General features: G+C 43.3%; 1 protein-coding gene across 1 annotated transcript in view; it reads right to left on the minus strand.

Moving 5' to 3' along the window:
- plppr5b (phospholipid phosphatase related 5b) overlaps positions 1–13,919 on the minus strand; it is a 132,501-nt gene that overhangs the window by 68,464 nt on the left and 50,118 nt on the right. The gene's annotated exons all lie outside the window — the stretch shown is intronic.

Below are 13,919 nucleotides of genomic sequence, written 5' to 3' on the forward strand. Positions count from 1 at the left end.
AGGACCAATTCTGTTTACATTATACATGCTTCCCTTAGGCAGCATCATTAGAAGACATAGCATACATTTACACTGCTATGCTGATGACACCCAGCTCTATCTGTCCATGAAGCCAGATAACACACACCAATGAGTTAAACTGCAGGAATGTCTTAAAGACATAAAGACCTGGATGGCCGCTGGTTTTCAGGCCCCTCTTCTGTGGAACCAGCTTTTTTTCTAACTCTACTTTCAAGTGCCTTGAGACAACTGTTGTTGTGATTTGGCACTGTATAAATAAAATTGAATTGAATTGAAATCAGTTGTGTTGACCCAGGGTGAGATCGAAAACCTGCAGGACACCAGCCCTCGAGGCCTTGAGTTGGACACCCCATGTCTAGAGTGAAGAAGAAACACTCAGTGCATCATGGGAAGCCCCTAACAGCCTAGGCCTATTGCAGTGTAACTAGCAGGGGTCACCTGATCCAGCCCTAACTATACGTTTTAGCAAAAAGGAAAGCCTAATCTTGAAAGTAGAGATAGTGTCTGTCTCCTAAATCCAAACTGGAAGCTGGTTCCACAGAAAACTGAAAGCTCTTCCTCCCATTCTACGTTTAATTATCTCAATGAGCGCTCAAAGTGCTGAAGTAAAGAAGAAAAAATATTATATAGCAACCATTAACCACTTACCATCTACGAACCATGAGTAAGCCTGAGAGCAAATTGCTCTATTAGGAAAATTAGGTACTGTGAGGTCTTTAGAGTATGATCGCGTGACACTCGGATGAGCCACTGACAACGTCTAGATGAACAGAATCAACAGTACCATGTCTGAGCAATGTTTTAGCCGATACTAATTCATCGTGTGAGTGTGAGCAGCACACAAACATGAACAATACTGCAGTCCGCCCAACAGCTACAGATGATGCTGACATCAGTGCTTTTTTCAGGTTACACATTGCTCCATCAAATTCCAGAAGCTTAGGGAAGACTTCAAGAGACTTTAGCTGAAAAGAAAATACCTTTGTAAGCAGCAGTGGTGCACTTAAAAAAAAAGGTTAAAGCTGCAGTGCAGTGTGCTCCCAACGGGCTCAAAACTTTTAAATATTGATGTTATAATAATAATAATAATAATGGATACTTTATTGATCCCCATGGGGAAATTACTTGTTTTTCTCTGCATTTGACCCATTCACTCAGTGAAGCAGTGGGCAGCCCACTAAGCAGGCGCCCGGGGAGCAGTGTGTAGGGACGGTACCTTGCTCAGGGGTACCTCAGGGTAGCCGTTAAGTGGATTCAAACCGCCGACCTTCCGATCATGGGGCGACCACTTTACCTACTGAGCTATCCCTGCCCCAATCTGGACTGTTTTACATAATGTCACTTACAGAGTAGGCTGAGCACGAACTTTATAAATGTAAAGTTCAACAAGCAAAGCAACAGAGGTAAAACAGACTCCTGAAGATGAGTGCACAAGTGCCCCACGACCCTCGGCTGTGTTCTAAATATAATCTTCCCTGAGCAGCACAGCCTGTGAGTCATTATGCAAAGCTACGCCTGGCCTGAGTGTTAAGGGAAGGCTATGGAGCTGCAAGACGGCTTGGTTCACATCATGCAAATGTTGGCTACAAACATGTGTGAGCATGCATACTTATGCACATGAACAGATACACTCAGGCACACATGCAGAAATGCAAACACATGGAATGTGTCAGGTGTGAATACTAGCACGCTCTAATATTTGTAAAGACGCAAGAATACCAAAGAAAACGTGCAGGAGCCACTGTGGTGACCAAAGTGAGCTGGTCTGTGACAAACACAGAGGAAACTGATGCTACTTCATCGTTTTTCTTCATCACACTACAAACGCAGGTGTACAGTGCATCAAAGCGCTTCATTTGTTCCACATTTGGTCTTGTTACAGCCAAAATGGATTTGACTTAGTGTTGTGTGTGTGTGTGCTCTCTCATCCACAAGCTCTCCTTGAGTCTGTGTTTTCAGTTTGTTTGTTCCTGCCCTGACCCGTGATTGGATTGTTTACCTGTGAATCACCATCAGTAAGAGCTAAGTTTTAAACTTGTGTCTGGCTTGCTGAATTCTGCATTATGGGTCCTAATCTTGCCTGTCAGTGGTGCACAATAAAGGTGCCATCATGGTCCCCTTTGACAAGAGGACAGAGCCTCAAAATAATATCCCAATATTTCAAGGAAAATGTTATTGTGTCCTTTTCAAATAAGCTATTGTCACTGATGGCACTCTGCCTAATTTGCAGCAATATAGTGCCACAGCACAAGCCAAATGTGAGCAGAAAGTAATGATTTCCCTGGACACTGTTTGGAAGGAGGCCCCGGGGCAGACCAAGGAAACACTGGAGAGGTTGTATGTCTCGGTTGGTCTGGGAATCTTTCCATCCATTTCTTTAGCTTATCCGGGGGTTAAGTGGAAGAAAATGGATGGATGGATGGAGAAGTACAAACGTAACTGTGTAACACTTCAGTTTAACAACTTCTAAAGTAACCTTGCAACTCATCAGGAGCTGCACAATAAAACTGAAAAATGTGTGTTAGTTTTGTCCCTGCTTAGTTTAGCTCCTGTCCCAGTTTTTTCTTCCATCGCTGTATTTAGTCTAATCTTGTGTGTGTTACCGTTCCACTTCAGTCATATTTATTGTCCCAGACTCTCTTTGTCTCTTGCTCAAACTTCAGCTTATCCTCCCTTCATTTTTCTAAGTTCCTATGCTTCCTGGCTGTTATTCCAGTTGCTTTCGGTTTCCTTTTAAGGCATTCATCAGCTAGTAAAGGCTCACTCAGAGTCCAGCCCAGTCTGCTGAGGGTGTCTACTTTTGGGTCCTCTCTCTCCCTGCACTCCATTGATGAAAGTTTGCTGTTTCCAGATTTACCAGAAAGACTTTTCTCACATATTGTACAGATCACTGCTTTGTTGAAGTAGCTCCCTTTTTACTGAACCTTTATCAGAGGTGGACACACAGTTGTCAATGTCAGACATCTCTGGGTTTGTCTCGTGTGTTCACATTAACACATGGTGTTGCTACAGAAATATCATCATGATATGAGGCTTTCCTTAAATCATGTAAAATTTATACAGAGATCGTCGCAGGAGATTAGTTGTGCTATGCTATATTGGAATAGATCTCTTAAACTTTAAATCCAGGTGTTTTGAGTCAAGCATCCAGCCAAGCATGTAAATAATGAGTCCTAACCCCCCTGGAAGCATTTAGGAACCACAGCATGGAGACCATGGAAAATCACCGAGCGGTTTCACCAACTGCTGAGGTGGAAAATGCCAAAAAGTCACCAAAGCCTCAAAGACCAAAAACCATTGAGACCAAATGGGTCTCCATAGTCCAACAGTCCTTTTGTAGGTGTAAGGTGTAGTAAGCATAGGACAACCAGTCAGAGTGTACTTATTATTCTTCATTCAACTTAGATAATATAGTGTTACTGTTTCCTTATGTATTTAAGATTCATATTTACCTAATTTCTTTCTTTATTTGACTCGTCCCTGATATCGCACTTTAAAATCTCAAAAAAACGTTGCAAATACGGACTTTTTACAGCTAAGGAAGATACACGTGTGGTTTAAAGTGAAGTTAGAGATCCAGTGATTTATAGTCAGTAACATGTGCCTAGATCAGTTTTACAGCAGGTGCTGTGAATGAATGTTTCAAGGAGGCAAACTGCTAGAGATGGGAGGTGATGTCCCATACAACACACAGCTGTTCATTTGCCCATCTGCCATCCCATCTGTGTGAATGTGAGGTTCACTCAGACTTTTATCACCAAACTTGCTATATTATGCATCGTCTTGTTTTGGAAACAAGTGTTGGTTGTTATAGAATAATACAAGCTGAAAGATGCTTCAGCATTCGCTGCAGTCCCAGATGGAAGCCTTTCATGCTGACACTGACTAATCAGAAATGTGGCTCTTTCAGTAATGTGAAGACACATGTCATATATCTTGACACTATTTATGTATCATAACCAAAATAAAAAAGTGGAAAACTACAACAGCGGAGCTAACAGGTCTCTATCTTGCTTCACTTTTTAACACTTTGTGCTGATACCCTTTAACACCCCAAAGCAACTCCTCAGCTTAAAAGTCAAATCAACTCAGGAATCTTTTGGCGTTGAGGCTCAGAGATTCAGGCAGGCCCAAGCAAACAGGCGACGTGGAGCCTTCATTACTCCACACAGCACAGCACAGTCTTTCTGGGATTCATTCATCTGTGCTCACTCACTGTGCCAACAAGCCTGCCCAAAGTACTTATCCATAGTCATGCATAAATGCACCATAATCGACACAGGCAGGCATGCTGCATAAAATGGGATTTCCAGATTGTGTATTTTAAAGAGTACTTTATAATTTGGAATAACAGCTGCTACTAATGTTACTGTAAAGAGAAACTGACAGCCCTGAGACCCATTAGATGATAGTAGCAAAAACCTTATTTCTACCCTTTAAAAAAATAAATAGATTTTTAGGGTGCCAGCCACAGGATTTTTCTGGCAAAGGAGGAAATGGAGCTCCTGAGTCAATCCACAACCTAGATTGTAGAAAGTACTACCAGCTCAAGTCAGCTAAGGACAGATGGTAACCAAACTGTCATGTTTCGGCTGTGTGCAGGCAGGAATTGGACCCAAACGCAAACTCACTAGAAACGGGATTGAACTCCAAATGGCAGCTTTAATTGCTAAACAAAGAACGTCTACAAATCCTAAACTGAGAAGAATCTAATAAAACACACACAGGGAGAAACACACAGCATGACGGAGATCACAACACTGACACAGAGAAACACAGGGCTCAAATACACTGGGAAGTAACGAGGGGAATGAGACACAGAAGGGGAGCACAGCTGGAGAAATCAGAACTGACGAGACAAGTGAGCAAAGTAGGATACACTCACATGAGACACAGACCTTCAAAGTAAAACAGGAAGTAGCACAGATGCAAACTAGACTAGGGGAGACAGGAACTAAGAAAATCAGAGAACAACAACAAACAGACACAGAGGGCAGCTACTAACTACTCAGAGAACTAAACAGGATACAAGAAGGCCAAACTAAGACAATAGACTATAGAATAACAACAAAGAACTAAGAGCATAATACAAAAACTCAGAGACACAAGAAACTCAAAGCACTGGCTCACCGACCCAGGACCGTGACACAAACGACCTGCAGAGGACATATTGGAACACTAGATATACAAGTCAGAAACATGTTGGGTTGATTGTCTTTAATAAAGTCCCACGGAAGAATTGTTTACATCAAAGTGTAATCACAATCACAATAACGTCATTTATCTGACACCAGCGATGTCTCCCAGTGTCCATAAGGGGTCACTGTAGACCATAAATTTGCTTCATAGCACGTCATACAAGTTGCTAATAGTAAGGCACGAATATGGCAAAGCTAGCAACAGTTAAACTAAACAGCAAAAAAGTCCTTTAACTTAATTCCTGATACAACTGGATGTAATTATTGAATAGATTATGGCCACTGCTGTTATCTCAGTGCTAAATAATCTTACCAACATAGTATCAATGTACTGAGACACATAATTTTAACATGCACGAACAGTTACAACCAGCATCATGCCAATTAACTTGCCAAGGGAATAACACTTACTGATTCATTACGGCACAACTCAATCACACTAACTCAGTTACAGCTGCAGCAGCTCCTTTAGGTATATCCACTCTGCATGCTCAGCACATGGTGCGCTTGATTCTTGCCTCTAGACACCCCGAGGCAGAGCAGGTAAATTTGAACACGACCTATAATAAACCTAATTCCTTCAACTAAAACAACAGTCTGCAAGTTTCATACCCAAGTGAATCATATTCCCAGAACAATCCAGAGGATCTCTGTCACCTATATTAAAGGGTGCCCAGCATTATTAATTATTAGATAACCACTCTCTATACCCCATCACAGGCCAAGGTCACCACTAATGGGATCATCTCTCAATGTTTAAGCGTGGAGAGAGGGACAAGACAAGGATCCCCACTCTCACCCTAATAATTCGCAGTTTTCTTAGAACCACTTGCCATTCCACAAAAATATCAAAGGTAATCAAACCTCTATATTAGAACACAAAATTCATTTATATGCTGATGATATATTACTGTATTTACAAGAACCAACAAATTCAGTAAAGGACATATTTCATCTCATTACAAATTTTTCACGAACATCAGATTGGTCAAAATGAATTACTAATAATACTTCCAATAATGAAGAACTCAATGATTCCTGCAGACCAAGATTTGAACTTTTGAGCTATCAAAAGCTAGGTATAATTACCTCCCCCAAATTATCACTCACTTACTCCAAATTAATAATTTTTCCTTAATGATTGCATCAAAATGTTTTCAGTCCTTAGACTGTGTTACTATTTAGCTAACCGAATAAAATACATCATAAGATGGATTCACCAGAATGAAGCACACAATCGATGGAATGAAACTTTCAGACTTCCCCTTTATTACCGCTTCAGTTATACGCCATAACTGCCTCAAAAACCCTTTGATCTTCTGCACCTTAACGGCCTGGTGAAAACCCTTGAAATCACAAACTCAAAATAAAACCTCTGTAAGGTTCTATCAGCCAGTCATCTGTTTAACAACAACAACTAAAGAACACAGTTAAGACAAAAATGTCCAACCCACAGCCCTTTACAACCACTAACACATGTAAAAGATGTTTCAATTTCAATTCAATCTGGCGTTTGGAAGTGATGAGGCAGGAGATTGGCGGATCCCGCCTACTCCCCCCCTCCTGTCCTTTCTCTTCCCTTTATCTCTGCCTTGTGCTGGGGTCCTCCTGGCAGGCCCAATGCCTGGTCCCTGCATCCGGCTGTCTGGGGTGGGCACCTTCTGCTCTTTCGGGGGATGGCAGGAGTGGTGGGGGTGGGTGGCTGGGTGGCTGGGTGGGCCCATGCAACTGGGGTTGTGCTTCAGCGCCCTGGTTGTGCTGGCAGGTGTCCTCTGTGGGTCTTTTTGCAGTACATCGGCTCCTGCAGGCTCCTTCCAGTCTTTATGTTGCTATGGTGGGTCTGGGATGAGCCATCTATTTTCTGTTAGACCTTGGTTGATGAGCTGTGGGCTCTGGTAGAGACCTTCCTGTACATTTTGTGATTCTACATGCTGGTGCACTGTGGCTTGATCTTGACCTTCATTGTTGCGGCTGCTTAGGGTCTCTGAGTTCATGGGTCATTCTCTCACCACCATAGGTGTTGGTGTTTGGGCTCTGGTGAGTCAGGTGCCTGTGACGAGAGTGGGGGTGTCCTCACTGCATGAACCACCATACTGCCTGTTGTCATTTCCTCGTTCCTGTTTTTCTTTTTTGGGATGTTGCTATGGTACATTTTCCCTTCATAGATAGCAGATGGTTGTTTGCGGCCGAAACACCCAATGAATTGGGGTTACACAAGTGATGATGTCTCGTATTGGTGGCAAGTGGTAGTTCATGTCAGTCTAAATGAAGAATCATATTGTCACATAAGGGCTGAAACACCAAAGTAGTTTGAGTGCTTCTCCCACCTGACTGAGAACCTTCACAGACATATTCTCCCACCTCCAACCCACTCAAAAATTGTGCTAGTTATTCTAGGGATTCTAGTTCTATCAAGCCCTCTGATTAAGATGTGGGTTTATGAGATTGGGAAATCTTTTATTTACATTTTCCAACTGTTTTGGAAATAGGATTGTGCTATAATTTTCACTGTTCACAAGTGTAGCTGTTCTAAATTTTACTATGAGATTGAGCTGAGAAAGGAACCAAATAGGCTTAATTCAAAATAACAGCATGTCATATTTTCACCCTCTCAGCCCTCCATGGATTTATATTTCATTTGATCTTATTTTACTTTTGGTTGAGTTCCTTGCTGCTTCCTCTGACAAGCCTGTCTTTTTCTTTTGCCAGGCGCAGTGATTAGTAGTTTTTCAGAGGGCAAAGCACTATCCTCGTCTTGTTTTATTTGTATAATTGAGCTGCCATTTGCTTAAGACACTTTTGTACCTTGTAGCAGAGAGAATTACAGAGTTAAAGTGAGGCTTTTAGTTAAGCTATCTATCTCCGTTCTATAGCCTCTACATTGTGCTAATGACGTGTGCTTCATAATGATGAAGTTCTTCCTTCTTGCTTTTAGAATAGCTTTTCCTTTGTTGGATAAAATATTGTTTTTGTGGCAGTTCTCCTCTTCGAGCCAGAGCCTCGGTTTTAGGGTAAAGCAATTCTGAATCTGCATTAAAGTCATTCTTCTAGCGGGGATGGTGTTGATTCTTAATGTGGCACACTTTCATCACTTTACAAAACCCCTCTGCAGCTAAAGCTCTTCATCCTTCTTCTCCATGTTGCTGGGAAAAGACAACTTTATCATAAAGTCACTGTGGAGCACTTTCATAACTGACATCAATTAACACTAAGACATGAGCTTTATTCTGATACACTCTGGCACTGTTTAACGCAAGACAACCAATTCCAATATAAGATAAAGGGATAAAAGGAGCTTTAGTCTGCAATGAGAGGACTGTTAATGTTAAGGAGCAGCATGAATAGTGTGCTGAATGTGTAAATACAAGGATAAAGCCAGGCCCCCAAGTGGATTCATCCCTAAGGAACTATGTAATACTCCTCAGTCTTATCTCCATCTCTCAATTACCCATCAGAGAGAAGAGGCCAACCTGCGGTGAATGATTCTTACACACTGACTCTGTTACTCTGATCTTCTCCTTAGCCCTTTTGTGTGACGTGTGAGAAAAATATTGCATTGAAGTTGGATATTATCGCATGGGCTCTTCTTCTTCTTCTTCTCTTTCACTGCATCCTTTAGTGGCCATCCCTCTGTATGTCCTCCTTCACTACATCCATGAACCTCCTCTGAGGTCTTCCCCTCCTGCCCTTCAGGTCCATCTTCATCATCCTTTGTCCACCATTCAGTATCCTTCCTCTGCACATCTCCAAACCATCTCAACCTCTTTAACTTTGAGCTGTCCCTCTGATGTCCTCTTTGCTTATCCTGCCCGTGCTGCTCAGTCCAAATGAACATCTTCAGCTCATGTTGGGATCTTGGTGTCTGTCTAAGAAAGCAGCTGATCGAGGCAGCTAACAGGAGTGCAATGGGAATCAAGCTGCCAGAGAGACACTGAAAATTGCAAAAAGGTTTTGGAAGAAGCCATGTATGGGTCGTGCCAGGTTCTTTTTACAGTGGTGTTGAAACCCAGGCTGGCATGACAGAGCCCCAACCTGTGTAGCTGATGGGGGCACTGGTCCAGATGGTGTCTGAGCTGGCAGCTGTGCATCTGAAGCAGTTGGAGGAGGTACATGCCTGGAGCAAGCAGCAGACAGAAGTATTGGAAAACCTCATCACTTGTTCTGGCTCCTTGCTGACTGGAGGAGGCCCAGGTGGCAGTTATGAGCCTCCACGCAACAGCAAGGGCACCCTTCCTACATTAGATGGACCATCCTAGACTGGATAGACCATTGGTGCTGGTTCCGGAACAGTTTGATAGGGTTGCAGACAGCCCTTCGCTTAAGTGAGGCGACTGCATGAAGCCACGGCCAGGAAGCTGCAGCCCTAAGTAAACCTCAGCTGCTCGACACTGTCGTCCAGGAGCAGTTTGTCTCGGTCAGAACAGTGGAGTGAGTTCACTGTCACTGGCTGGCGAGCCTCAAGCAGCTTGGGTGGAACCACCATGGGAGCAGCTGGGGCAAGCAGCGACCAACTGACCAGTCCTGGCCCAAAGGAAGAGGCACCCGGTGGCATCACCAGCCCGGCCAGTGGTTATGGAGCTCTAGCCATTTCCTCCCACTGGAAATGGATACTAACCCCTTCTCTAACCCCTTCTCCTCTGTTGTTTCTCTGCAGGTCATGAGGGCTATGGAAGTTGTGCTCAGCTCATCGGAGCAGCACAAGCATCAGAGCAAGAGTGCTGGAGATGTGGGCGACTAGTGCACATCCGCCAGGACTGCCCGTTATTGGAGGTGAAGTGGGTGTTCCGCGTCACCCATCCTGAGACATCCTGCCCCAGTCCAGGAGACGAGGGTGCCAATGGTCACAACAAACGCGATAAACTGATCTGGAAAGCCAGCAATGTTGTGGGGATGGAGCTGGACTCCCTTATGATGTCCAAGGCGAGCACAATGGTGGACAATACCTCCCGCCCACACTATGACATCCTGGCCTGTCACAGGAGGGTGTTCAGTGAGAGACTGAACTTACCCAAATGCACCACTGAACGGCACAGGAAATCATTCCTGCCGGTCCATACGGGTCAAACCGCCAAATCAATGATGTAATTTTAACTGCCTTCAATCAGCCCTCACACATCTGACTCATATGTTAGAGTGCTGTTCATTGACTTCAGCATTCAACACAATCATTCCCCAGCAACTCATTAACAAACTGGATCTGGTGGGGCTCAGCACCTCGCTGTGTAACTGGCTGCTGGATTTCCTGACAGGAAGACAGCAGATAGTACGGGTCGGCAACAACACCTTTAGCTCAAGAACACTGAATACGTGGGCTCCCAACGATGTATGTTGAGCCCCCTTCTCAACTGCACACCATCACACAGCTACATCAAGTTGGCCTCAGACACAGCTGTGTCACATCAGCAACAACGATGAGACATAGAGGAGTGAAGTTAACCATCTGGCTGAGTGGTGCAGCAACAACAACCTTTCCCTGAATGTGGAGAAGACTACGGAGATCACCACAGACCTCAGGAGAACTCACACCCTGCACACCCCACTAACCATCAACAGTGCTGCTGTGGAGAGGGTAAGCAGCAAATTTCAAATTCAAATTCAAATTCAAATTTTATTTGTCACGTACACAGTCATACACAGTACGATATGTAGTGAAATGCTTGGACAACTGCTCGTGACCTAAAGAAAACAAAAAAGGAAAAGGCTATGAATAAGATAGGAAATAAATATGAAAAATTAAAAAGGGTAAATTTAACTAGGAAGGAATAAAATATAAATTAAGGTTAAAAATGAAATAACTGTACAACACACTGGGAAAGAATAAGATAAAATATATAAATTAAATTAAAAATAAAATAACTGTACAACAAAATACACAATACACAATATAGAACTATATAAGAATGTATGAACAAAATACACAAGAAGTATAAATAAATATATACACAATAACAGCAGCATATACACAATAACAGCAGCAGTGATTTAAGTGATGAAGTGAAACCAAAGTCCAGAAAGTCCAGTGTGTGTGTAAGAACCATATGTGTGGGTCAGTACTGTGTGGTGGTGTGATTGAGAGACCGTATCGCCTGCGGGAAGAAGCTCCTCCTCAGTCTCTCTGTGTTGGTCTTCAGGGAGCGGAATCGCTTTCCTGACCTCAACAGAGAGAACAGTCTGTTGTTGGGATGGCTGAGGTCCTTCACGATCTTCCTGGCCTTGGTCCAGCACCGCCTGCTGTAGATTGAGTGCAGGTCAGGGAGCCCGGAGCGGATGGTGCGCTCAGCTGATCGCACAACCCTCTGCAGAGCTCGTCTGTCCTGCATGGTGCTGTTCCCGAACCAGGTTAAGATGTTTCCCGTCAGGATGCTCTCTATGGTGCACGAGTAAAAGTTCCTGAGCACCTTGGAGGGCAGTTGGAAGTCTCTCAAGCGTCTGAGGTGGTAGAGACGCTGACGGGCCTTTTTCACCACGGAGTTGATGTGACAGGACCATGACAGGTCCTGCGTGATGTGAACTCCAAGGTATTTGAAGCTGTCCACTCTCTCCACTGGGCACTCGTTGATGATGGGGGTCTGGTAGTTCCTCTCCTGCTTAGTGCTGAAGTCCACTATCGGCTCCTTTGTCTTACTGACGTTTAAAAGGAGGTTGTTCCTCTGGCACCAGTTCTCCAGATTCCTAATCTCCTTCAGGTAGGCCGTCTCATTGTTATCAGAGATCAGGCCCACCACGACGGTGTCGTCAGCAAACTTGATGATGGTGGTGGAGCTGGTAGTGGCCACACAGTCATATGTGTACAAAGAGTACAGCAGGGGGCTCAGAACACACCCCTGGGGGGCTCCAGTGCTGAGAGTGGTGGAGGCTGAGACATGTCCGCCCATCCTTACTGCCTGTGGTCTGCCAGTTAGGAAGTTGGAGATCCACTGACACATAGATGAGCTGAGTCCCAGATGCTCCAGCTTGATGGTGAGTGTGGAGGGAATTATGGTGTTAAATGCAGAGCTGTAGTCTATGAAGAGCATTTTAACATAATTCCCCCTTCTAGTGTCCAAGTGAGTGAGTGTGCACATCTCCTGTGTGTGCACATCTCAGAAGATCTCTCCTGGTCAAAGAACACAGCATCACAGCCTCAACCGCCATTATTGGAAAATCTCGGAAAAAATAGTCCTTCATAAATTGCTGACCTTGTTAGAGACTAATGGAATCAGCGAGAAATTCCAATCTGGGTTTAAACCACGCCACAGTACCGAGACAGCGCTATTAAGAGTTTTTAATGACCTCCTTTTAACTGCTGATTCAGGGCGCTCAGTGGTCCTAGTTTTATTTGACTTAACGATGCGGTTGATTAGGGCTGTTCGATATAACGATATATATCAGCTGACGATATAAAAACGTCCATCGTTTCATTTTACGCTATCGTTTGTTTCGTGGTGTCGCAAAAGAAACTGTTTACGTCAATATTTGTGTGGATGCCCTCAAGGGCCTATTGAGATCCTGTTTCTCTTTATTCTTTATTCCACTATATTCCAGTTGCTTCCGTACACTTTTTGGCACTTAACTACTCCCACAGTTTTCATCCGATTTTCACCGTTCAAACTTTAAAAAATTCTGCTCTTTCTGCTAATGCCGGCTATGACTTTTGGTGTTCATAACTTCTATACTTTTTGAGATATTGAATTTTTTTTGCAATATTTTTTGCCCATTTCTGCCATATCATCAGTGGCCTCACTGATTTTCCTTGCCGGGCTGACCTGTGTTTTAGCTCAGTGAGATGAGCGTCAGTTCTCAGACTTGGAGGCCCGGGTTCAAATCCCGCTTATGGCAACATTTCTTTCAATCAACAGTTAAACTTTTTTAACTCTTTTCAACACAAATTTAAGCTTTTTCAGCCCTTTTCAGCAAACTTTTCAGTTTTTTCACCACTTTTCAGCACAAATACCAGCTTTTCAGCTGTTTTTAGTAAAAACCTCTTTTCAGCAGAATTTTGCTCATTGAACTCTTTTCAGCACAAATTCTTCTGATTGAACTCTTTTCAGAAAAGTTTTTCAGTTTTTTCTGCTATTTTCAGCAAAAACCTCTTTTCAGGAGAATTCTGCTTATTCAACTCTTTTCAGTAGAAATTCTGCTGATTAAACTCTTTTCAGTAGAAATTGTGCTGATTGAACTCTTTTCAGCAGAATTTTCATCTCTTTTCAGCAGAAATTCTACTTATTCACCTCTTCTGTAAAATTTTCAGCCTTTCCACCTCTTATCAGCCCAATGGACTACTTGCACTAACACTTCCGCGTTCTATGTAGTCCTGCTCCAGTGCTTACGGTGCGGTTAAACCATGGCGACGTTCTACACTCGATGCCTACAAGAGCTCCCAAAATTGAACATCACCGATGTTCATCGGATTTGCAGAGTGACGACTACTCCCGCCAGCAAATTAGATAAAGGATTTAAGTTATATGCTGCATCATATATACACAACTACGAAGGTAAGAAAACGTAAATTAACCGACAAAGAAACGCTAGCTAACGTCAAATGCAAACACTACGTTACTCCGCTATGTCCTTCATTTGATGTCAGTTCTCTACATTACATGTTTTCTTAAACGGTGTTTTATGTCGTCCTAAACTATAGTTGAGGTTTTCTTAACTAATGTCACTTTTGTTGTTAGACACTGTTATATTAGCGTTAGGTAGTTGGCTAACTATGGAGGT

This window comes from Aulonocara stuartgranti, assembly GCF_965226115.1.
Source record: "Aulonocara stuartgranti genome assembly, chromosome: 9".
NCBI lineage: Eukaryota > Metazoa > Chordata > Actinopteri > Cichliformes > Cichlidae > Aulonocara > Aulonocara stuartgranti.